General features: G+C 37.6%; 1 pseudogene; it reads right to left on the bottom strand.

The window, feature by feature from the left end:
* Positions 1–1,326: 1,326 nt before the first annotated feature.
* LOC150012039 (protein FAM204A pseudogene) lies at positions 1,327–2,028 on the bottom strand (annotated as a pseudogene).
* Between the last annotated feature and the right edge of the window lie 9,162 nt (positions 2,029–11,190).

Raw genomic sequence — 11,190 nt, 5'->3', positions numbered from 1 at the left:
GGCAGATAACAGTGTCGTGAGGAAGGGACACAGTGAGGGCTGGTGGCAAGAGAGAGCTAAGTAAGCAGGGTGATAGAGTGGGACTGAGGTGGGCAGGAAAAACGTGTCATGGGGTGATGTAACACTTACCACTAATACTGTGAAACTGGTTTACTTTAAATTCAAACAGAAATTTCTATTTACAAAGTAAAATAATGCAATATAAAAATATATTTAAAAGGCCACATATACCTTAATGAAAGAAACTTAACATATTTTCTAGTGCATGTAAATTACTAGAACAATGTACAACTACAATGCTTCAAAGGAGCAAATGTCTTCAGATTCACTCATTTCCAGTTTAAACATTTGTTTTTCTAGAACATATGTCCTATAAATAATCTAACACCCAATATAAAGTCTGGCAGGAAATACAGCTCATTAAATATCTCCTATTGTGCTTTCTTTATCTGTCATATGTTTTGATGTGATTTTATTAACTGTGATAATTGCTCCTTTACTGCTAATGATAATATGATACTGTTAAAACTCAACTTCCAAGGTAATTGTTTTTATGTGCTCCACTCCCTCAGTACTTGCACTCAAACTGTGCACGTGACTCTTAAATTCAACTAGGCTTGTGTTTCATGCATCTAAGTCAATTTGGTCTCCTTTCCCAATGGAAAATCCAGGACTATGCTAACTCTTTCTCCCAATTTCTACTACATTATTTCTTTTCTGTCCTTTTTTTTTTTTTATTGCAATATTGTATCTGAAGGTACACTAAAACTAACCAATTGCTTTTATTATGTGATTGTCAAGTGTCAACTCTACTACATCCGGTAAAGAACCAATAATTACTTTTAAAACATTAAGGTAGTCATTTGTAAAGACAATATCAATTGAAACTTTTTTACATTGATGATTAATTCATTATAAACAAATGCCAATCTTAAAAAACACAATTCCAGAGTAAGTGCAGTTACACTGAGTACAGATAAGAAAGCACAAGGAGCTCATGGCTATGCTGTGACAGGCGGGTGAAAAGTAAAACTGCTTCTGTACCATAGGTCCCTGAAATAAATAAACAAACCTCTCTCTTTTCCCCTGTATGTATGCTCAGATTCCCTGTGCATAACACAACACTCCATTCCATTCACTTCAATAGAATGAACTCTTTAGAAAAAGACTGATAATCAACCCCCAGATTTTATGCTTATTTTTCTACTTCTATCAGTTTTCTGACATATTTAACATAAGTAGGAATATCTTTCTAGTCAATTGAGCAATTGAAGACTCAAGTAAAAACTCAAGAAAAGACACAATGTCTTGAAGAATTCTGGCAAGTTACATGTACCCCATGTTGCTTTTGGTTTCCCATTTCTTCTTTGCTTCAAATCCCCATGCAAGCTTCTTCTTCTTTTGGAGCAACCTGTGAATTCTCAGATTCCTTTTAGGCTTTTACAAATTGACAAGCAATTGTTTTGGCAATTTTTACACCAGGCTGTCGGTAGCTAGCTGGTTGCTGAGTTCTTCAGCCTTCTCAATATTCCACTCTTTCACAGCCTGGTCTATGCTCTTATCAAGGCCCGAATTCTCAATTTTTTTCTTTTTAACAGGGGGTTCAAATTTGTCATTGACTCCAAAATACTGAGTTCCTCCCACTGGGCTTCACTTGAGGACTATTCACTGTGAGATTCTTCTTCATTCTTTAATTTACCTTTTCTGGAGCATTTTCTCCTTTTCCTTCTGAATCTTGAAGTTGAGGTTTTCTGTTCAGAGTGTTTTTTATGCAATTCTTGAAATTTATTCTGCACATGTAAGGGAATTCCAGAAGGACACCCTTCATATGCATTTACTTTTGCCTCTGCTTCAGTTTTTAGTCCATCTGTAGGGAAATCTGAGATCTCTGTTTTTGTAATAGTCTCTTCTTTATCTTTCTGTAAGTTAAATCCAGAGTTCTCTAATGTGTCTTCATCTTCAGAATTCAACTCCACATCACTTTCATTTAGGCCAGGAGGGAGCAGTCCACTCCACATCTTTTCTTCAGTCAGGAGCCAGTCACCCGGCAGCCATCTTAAGGCCCTGCCAACATCCTCTACTATGTTATTAACCCCAGGAAAATAATACCCCTCACTACAAGGATAAAATGTAAGAATAGAAATGCAGGTTGTCTATGCTGTCTGCTTATAATAATTGATAATTAGTGATAGCTTGGTAGTAGTAGCAATGATCATAACTGGTAGTAAACAATAGCAGCAATATCCAATAGAGAACTCTAAAAGAAATGAGCACTTAATATCTATTGCTTCAGTTAAAAAAATATCTTACTTTCAGGTGTTTCATTTGTATTGTTCAGAGGAGAAAGTGTTTACTGACCTTAGTCCCTAGACCTCCCAGCTTACTTTCCTTGCTCTGTTACCAAACAACCTCTAGGTGGTGGTTGGCCTTCCCATATGGGTTTGCTGCCCTGGGAGAGAATGCAGTGATTATCAGGCATGAGCATCTCAGACCCTTCATGTTATAATTCTAGTTTATTTTAAAAGAAAGAAAATATTTCACCATGTGGAAATTCTAATTTAAGGGGTTTCTTTTCTATTTCTTTTTATTCATTGGATTCTGCACAGCAAAAAAAAAAAAATTAGCAAAATGAAAGTGCTATGGAATGGGAGAAAATATTTGCAAACTCTGTAACCAGAATAGATAAGGAACTTATGCAACTCAATAGAAAAATACAAAAAAAAATCATTAAAATGGTCGAAGGACTTAAACATTTCTTCGGAGAAGATATGCCAATAGCCAACAGGTATGTGAAAAGATGTTCAGCATCACCAATTAGATCAAAACCACAATGAGATATTACCTCACATTTTTTAGAATAACCCTTATACACTGTTGGTGGAGATGTAAAATGGAAAATGGCCACTATGGAAAACAGAATGGAGGTTCCTCAAGAAATTAAAAATAGAACTATTATATCATTCAGCAATCCCACTGCTGGGTATATATCTAAAAGGACTAAAATTGGGGACCTCAAAGAGATATCTTCATGTCTGTGTTCATTGCTGCATTATCCACAAGAGCCAAGGTAGGAAAACAACCTCAACATTCATCAATGGATGAATGGCTAAAGAAATGTAATAAACACAATGAAATATTATTCAGCCTTAAAGAAAAAAAGGACTTCCGGCCAAGATGGAGGCTTAGACGGACACGCTCGGTCTCCCTCTACAACTAAAGAGGAATACAACTACTTCAAATCAAAAGATAACTAGAAATTCCAGAAAATAAAGCTACACAGAAGCCCAACGTATGAAGTTATAAACCAGCGGCACCCTTTGGGCAGGTAAGAAGAGTGAAAGGGGGCGGTGCTGTTTGTGGTCGCACCAGGGACAGCGGCAGGGAGAACAATCCCAGCTGCAGTCAAACCCCGGCAGCTCGCGACCCCAACGCTGGGGAAAGCAGCCACCACATCGCCTTGAAGAGTGAGGCCCAGAGGGCGGGAGGACGGATCCCGGTTTCCTAGCGGAATAACTGTGTGAATCCATCTTGGACCCCCGCCCCCAAAGAAAGCGCCACAGGGCTGCGAAATAGGTTGTGGACAGGCAGGCGCCGGTCGCTGGGTTGTGACGACAAAGCACCACGGCACAGCGAGAAAGGTTGCCGAACGGCGCCGGTCGCTGGGTCATTACGAGTACACAGGCACTGCCCCCTACAGCCGGCCCAAGAAAACAAAACGCATCTGTCAAAATGAGGCAGGCAACTATAGAAGTCCCGGTGGCGCAGCTCACCAGGCAACAGATGAGGAATCTGACAGATGAACAGATAAGAAACCTGTCAGAGGCTCAGTTCTGGGCCATTGTTATCAGGTGGCTTACGGAATTAACAAAAGATCTGGAAAAAGATGAGAAAGAAGCGAAAAACACTCATAACGAAAGGAACAAAACCACATACAAGACAGATTGTGAGGGAAAAAAAGCCAGAGTTCATTTCAACAAACCAGAACATAGAGAAGGAACAGTCAACCAGTGCAGAGAGAAAAAACGGGAAGCAATGATGAGAGGACCAGAAACCTCTGGGACAGCTATAAAAGGCCCAACATAAGAATCATTGGCTTGCCAGAGAACAAAGAAGACGAACTAGAACTTGAAAAATTGAGTGAAAATATAATAAAGGAGAACTTCCCAAACTTGGGGAAGGAAATAGACTTACAGGTCCAGGAAGCACAGAGAATTCCAAAAAAACTGGACCCAGGGAGAACCACTCCAAGACACATTATAATCAAAATGTCAAAAATTAAAGATAAAGAGAGAATCTTAAAAGCAGCAAGAGAGAAGAAAAGAATCATGTACAAAGGGGTCCCAATTAGACTATCAGCTGACTTCTCAAGGGAGACCCTGCAGGCAAGAAGGGACTGGCAAGAAATATTCAAAGTAATGAAAATCCAAAACCTACAACCACGAGTACTCTATCCAGCGAAATTGTCATTCAGAATAGAAGGGCAGAGAAAGTGTTTCCAGGACAAAATAAAACTGAAAGAGTTCATTAGATCCAAACCACTGTTATATGAGATGTTAAAGGGACTGGTTTAGAAAAAGGAGGATCAAAACTATGAAATCTAAAATGAAAACTGCATCACAAGAAACAACAGAAGCTAGGGAATTGAAACAAAGGCAAACTAAACAGGCAATGAGAGTGGAATAAGAACTATAGGTACGGGGAACATATTGGGGGGAGGTCAACAGGGAGGGGGAACGGGGAGAGGGAGGGAGATGATATAGGAATTAAGGATCATGGTAGGAGGGAATGGAATAGACAGAGAGGTTGAGAAGAACTATATGCACAACTAATGGACATGGTCTAAAAGGGGGGGACAACTGGAGGGAGGGGGGCCACAAGGTGGAGGGGAGCAGAGAGAAGGGAAATTGGGACAAATGTAATATTATAATCAATAAAACACATTAAAGTGTCTTATAATGAATAAAAAATAAAATGGGAAAAAGAAAAAAAGAAGAAGAAGGAAATCCTGCCATATGTGACGACATGGATGAACCTGAAGGATGTTATGCTAAGTCAGATAAGACAGTCATGAAAGGCTAAATGCTGCAATATTCCACTTATATGAAATATCTAAAATAGTCAAACTCATAGAAGAGGAGAGTAGAATGACAGTGGTCAGGGGCTGAGAAAAAGAAGAAATAGGGTAATTGTGGTATACTAAGTGTGAAATTCCAGTTATACATCATAAATTAGTTCTAGAGATTTGTTATAAACATAGTGTCTACAATTAACAATACTGTATCATATACTTAAAAATTTAAGGGACTAGAGTTCATGTTAATTTTTCTTATCACAATGTTTTAAAAGGTGAGCATTAAAAGTATTTATCCAAGGAGAAAAAAAACAAAATAATATTAAATGAATGTTGGGGGAGTTAATGAAAGATTTTTTAATTAATTAAGAAGAATAGTAAATAAGTGTTCAGAATTCCACCCTCTTGCTACTATCAGTAATGAACGCTAACAGGTTACTTTCCCCCTCTGGGCCTCAGTTCTCATCTATAAATGAGGGAGATGGTCCAAGACACTGTGCCAAACAAAATGTGTGTTGAAGAGGGTTGCATATGACCAGGAACCCTAATTGATTTTATTCATTTTATCTTCTAGATCAATACTGCTCTGCCAATATTTTTAAAAATCTCTAAATTTCTCTCATCATCCAAAATGCAAAATAGTTGTAGAAATTTTTAAACAAACTAAAATGTGGTTTATGTTGGTGTTCATAATGACAGACAGATTTTCATAGATGATGAAATTTTCTGAAACATGGTTAACCAGCTTCCATTGCAATATTGACTCAGCTCCCCAAACATTGTATGCTTAGCCAATATGCACATGGCAATTAAACTTCTAGAGGGAGATTCTTTTAGGCCACAATGTATTATTTATTTTATTAAAAAATTTGTGGTTTCTTTAGTCTTGCTTAGAACTATACTTTGTTTTTTCGCTTACATATCTGACAATTTAGGGAAGAGAAAAATAGAACTACTTTGTCTTTTTTCACATTACTACTCAGGTCTCACTTGTCTATAAATTCAGCCCATCATTACTAAGGTCTTAGAAATCTATGGAAACACTGGGAAAATCTCTAAAGTTTATTAGTGTGTTCATATAAATTGTGAGGCAGCCTAAACATTTGTTCTATGTGGTAGGCTATAAAATTTAACTTATTTATGGTATCACTTTTATCAGTTCTTTACAATAACATTGGATGAAGAAGTCACCATAAATTAGAAATTTGACTCTTCAACAAAAGTATGTTTGGGGAGACATGATGTTTCAGGTAAATATATATATATGCTACTAGAATTTGCATTACTATATAGCCTTGCTATTTGGGGGCCAGTCTCTAAGATAAATGCCAAAGTGAACAGATAAAGCCTCCAAGGTAAACCTAATAAGAGATTCCAACTCTGCCTCTTAAAAATTTTGGTGGCATTTTTCTTTTAATCCGATGGAAGTGTATCTTTATAATAAGTATTTTTTAAAATAATGCTTCAAAGGAGACTATCCAGAATAATGAAAAAAGACATAAAGCAAATGCTAACATTCTTGAACCATCTCATTAGGGCATATCTATTTTGGTATTGAGTCATTAATGTGGCGAGATTGTTTTAGGCAATGTGACTGAAACAATACATAAATACTACTATTATCATAAGTTTTTATTTATTGATCATTTACATGCTACACAGAACAGAGTATCATACATGCACAGTTTCCCAACAAATCTGTGGGATAGGTACATTATGACTGTTTACAGATAAGGAAACTGAGATTCCAAGAGTTCAAATGAATTGCTCAAGGTCACACACTTATAAAAGGTGGATCTGAGTTTGAACTCAGTCTATCTGCTTAGTAGACTTCCCTCTAAAGAAGTTAGATGTCATGAATTCCACTAATTCAATATATCATCCTTAACCTGAAGATAACTGAATCAAACTATTTATTTACCATTAAGATGACAAAAAATATTAGATAATACCTGCTATATTTGCATATTTAATCTCCAGACTTAGCAAAAAAAAAAAAGTAATACTTACAATTTTAAGTCTAAGATTCTAACACCTTTAAGTAGGGTCACACATACAAGGAAAGGGGACTCAATGGAGCTAAAGGACACAGAGGGAACTCTGATTGACACCGATCTACTTGGAAAGGAGAAAGGACCTTTTGGGAGAAAAGTCTAAGATTAGAAAATAAGATGTTCTTGGAATAAACTTGCTATTTTACCTTTAAAATGGCATAAAGAAAGGTAACTGTTTTGAAACTCTTATGATAAAAATAAAATTATTTTCTTTAATAAGAAATTGAAAACTTGATTTCTTTTTAAGTCTCTTGATTCTTTTTTCCAACTCTCACCATTGGAGATCCAAGGATCTATTTTGGAAGATAGTAAACTCCAGTTTGCAGCCTGTTTCTGTAAATAAAGTTATTGGAAGACAGCCACAACCATTCCTCTATGTATTGTCTATGGCTGCTTTTGCATTGAAAAAGTAATTGTGACAGAGACCATAAGACCCACAAAACCAAAAATGTTTACTATCTGGTAATTTACAGAAAAAAAAAAAAATTACCAACCCCTGACCTATGAGTTTGCAGAGAAATTCAGGGAATTCTTGCTTCTTTCTAGATCTCTGAAAGTTCAGCCATTTTTGTTTCTCCATTCTCCATTTCTTCTGACATTTTATTTGGGAGTTAGCTTAAGAGTAGGGATGCTGAGATTCTAGTTCCATTTGCTCAATAACCTTGGGAAATCTGCTGAACTCCTGTGCATTTAACTCCTGTCCTTTGTGGCTACTGCTCCAATTTCTGCTCTACTGTTGCCATTTTTAGCCACTCTCTAACTTCTGCTCTGTTGTACTGAAAAAAGAATTTCAGGACTAGCAGTCCCTGTACTTCCTGCCAGCATGGAACTTCCATACAAAACCGGAAACCGTGGCCTCACAGTAAGCTTTCTGTCCCCAGTCCTTTATAGAGGAAGTGAAGGTAAAACTAAAGGAGTTTCATCATCACCAATCCATTATTATATGAAATGTTAAAGGGACTTATTTAAGAAAAAGAAGATCAAAAGTATGAACACTAAAATGACAACAAACTCACAACTATCAACAACTGAATCTAAAAAATAAAAACAAAATCCAACTAAGCAAACCAGAATAGGAACAGAATTATAAGTATGGGGATCATTTGGAGGGTTATCAGCTGGGAGGGTGGGAGGGGGAAGGGGGAGAAATGGGGAAATGGTGCAGGGATTTAGAAACATAACTGGTAGGTACAAAATAGACAGGGGGGTGTTAAGAATAATATAGGAAAGGGTGAAGCCAAAGAACGTATATGCATGACCCATGGACATGAACTAAGGGGGGGTGGGATTGCTGGAGGGAAGTAGGGTACTGGGTAGAGGGGAGCAAAGGGAAAAAAATTGGGACAACTGTAATAGCATAATCAATAAAATATACTTAAAAAATAAAATGTTGAGCTTTGGAGGAAAATTATTTCTTCCTCACTTTTATTTTTTATTGGATCAAACTTAATATATTTTATCGTTTTCTTTTTGGTGACTTTAATTTCACCTAATATTTGTAGGGTAGAGCTGTCACTTTGCCCTGGCTGGTTTAGCTCAGTGGATTGAGCGTCGGCCTGCGAGCTAAGTGTCGCTGGTTCGATCTTCCAGTCAGGGTACATCAGAGAAGGAAAACTCTGACTCCAAAAAACCTCCGCTGCCTTGCGGCATACCTCTTCAGGGGAAAGGCTAAGGGAGTAAACCCCGACAGAAAATCCGGAGCCGGAGTCCCTAAGGCGGTTTGACGTTGCAGTCAACACCGGCAACTCCTGCGGCGCACCTGAACCCAAGCTGTATCGACTCCGTCTTTCCCTTGGACCCTTCAGCTGCGAAGAGAGGGGGGGTCTGCTGCATGGGCAACAGCAGACCCTCCATATTACCCTGCCCAGGCTCTGTAGCTTCAGCGTCATCACAAGATGTCGATTCAACACGGGAGGAGACAGATACCATGTCACTCCCGAGTCGGACTGCACAGCCATTCTCGGCGGTGCAGATAGACTCTTAGGAAGCTACACCATCGTCTCTCGAGACGGACGGCTGCCAACGAGAGCTGTCTCCTTGGAGTGAAAGTTACTAATGGATAATGTATCTAGGCTCTCTGGGGAAAGAAATCAGTCTTTCTTCTCCTGAGCAGTTTCTGGGAGTCCCACAGAGCCCGCACTACTAGCCTCCCTCTACCAGGATGCTTATTTGTTGTCTAGGTATCTGCTACTTTATTTACTCAAATACCATCTTCATAGTCATCTCTGGGTGAGGATACTGAGGCTTTCCATTTATGTCCCATGGGAAATATGATATAATGAAATGAACTTTAAACCAAGAGAAAAGGTGCCTGGGTTTTAGTTCTGGCTCTACTCAAAAGTGTTTCATGACCTTAACTTTTCTGTATTTTCCTCCTCTCACCTCTAAAATCAGGTACACTAGATAATCTCCAAGTTCCCTTACAGCTGTAGGATTTTTATGATACTATAGAACCCTGAACTGACTATACGGGACACTTAAAACTTACCCAAATGAAGTCTATACAAACAAAATTCAACCTGAGTTAAGATCCCCAGCTGTCTGGCCTACTGAAGCAATGACCTTTGTCTTAGGAAAAGGGGTTAATGGGTCATTCCTTCTGAGGGTCCTTTATATCAAAGAGGTTAAAAATTGTAGAGAAAAAATAGGTTGCACAGTCTTTTTAGACTCAGACCAGCTGTTTCTTGCAAACAAAAAGAAACGACTTACTTTTCTTAGCAATAATTTCTACACTCCAAGCTATATTTTAATATAAGTCTATAGCCTCCTGGCAGAGAAAATACATATGACAGTATATTGAAGGAGTTTAAATGTCAGATTTATTCAATGTTGTCAAAGCAGTAACTTCAATAAATGTAAAAAAAAAAAAAAAAAGACCTCCAAGTACTAAATTTCAGAGCAAAGATTAAAGGCTGTTTATTTCTATAAAGAAAGGAAAAAATATAACATGATTCGAAAAATGAAAATAATATGAAAGCATATATGTTTGATTTTAATAGAATAAAATAAGAAGTTCAAACTGTTTCTGATACATTATGATAGGTCTTTATTTTAGACCCATTTCAAGAGAACAGGATTAAAAGTAATGAATTTTAGTTTGTGAAAGACATTCCTCAAATTTTATTCCTGAATAAAGAATAAATATTCTAAGCACAGGTATTCAGCCATAAATATTGTAAAGAATTCTTTAAGAACATGTCTATGGGCCATGTAGATCAGTAACATATTAAAGACTATATTTCTCAGATGCTATATTTTTAAGAGGCTTTTTTCTTTATTTTTACTTTTAACATTATTACAGATGTTCTCATTTTTCCTCGCTTTGCCCACCTCTACCCAGCCCCTGTCCCCCTCTTTCCTCTGGCCATCACCACACTGTTGTCAGTATAAATGAGTTATGTATATATGTTCTTTAGCTAATCCCTTCACCTTCTTTCATTCAGTACCTGCCTCACCCCCTTCCCTCTGACAGCTGTCAGCCTGTCTCAAGTATCCATGCCTCTGTTTCCATTTTGTTCATCAGTTTATTCTGTTCATTAGATTCCACATATAAGTGAGTTCACATGGTATTTGTCTGTCTCTGACTGGCTTAGTTACTTAGCAGAATAATCTTCAGGTTCCATCCATGTGGTTGCAAAACATAAGATTTCCTTCGTTTTTATGGTCACATAGTATTTTTTATCCACTTATGTACTGATGAGAGCTTGTGCTGTTTCCAGATTTGGTTATTGTAAATAACATTGCTATGAACATAGACGTGCATATATTCCTTCAACTGAGTGTTTCATCTTTCTTCAGATATATTCCCAGAAGTGGGATGGCTGGGTCAACAAGGACTTCCATTTTTAATTTTTTGAGAAAACTTTATACTGTTTTCCGCAGTGGCTGCACCAGTCTGCATTCCCACCAACAGTGCACTAGGGTTCCCTTTTCTCCACATCCTCGCCAGTGTTTGTTGTTTGTTGATTTATTGTTGATGGCCATTCTGACAGGTGTAAAGTGATATCTCGTTGTGGTTTTAATTTGCATTTCTCTAATGATTAGTGACATGGAGCGTCTTTTCAC

This window comes from Furipterus horrens, unplaced genomic scaffold (assembly GCF_987537825.1).
Source record: "Furipterus horrens unplaced genomic scaffold, mFurHor1.1.pri manual_scaffold_4, whole genome shotgun sequence".
In the NCBI taxonomy this organism is placed as follows: domain Eukaryota; kingdom Metazoa; phylum Chordata; class Mammalia; order Chiroptera; family Furipteridae; genus Furipterus; species Furipterus horrens.
This window is presented reverse-complemented; position numbering and strand designations above follow the sequence as displayed.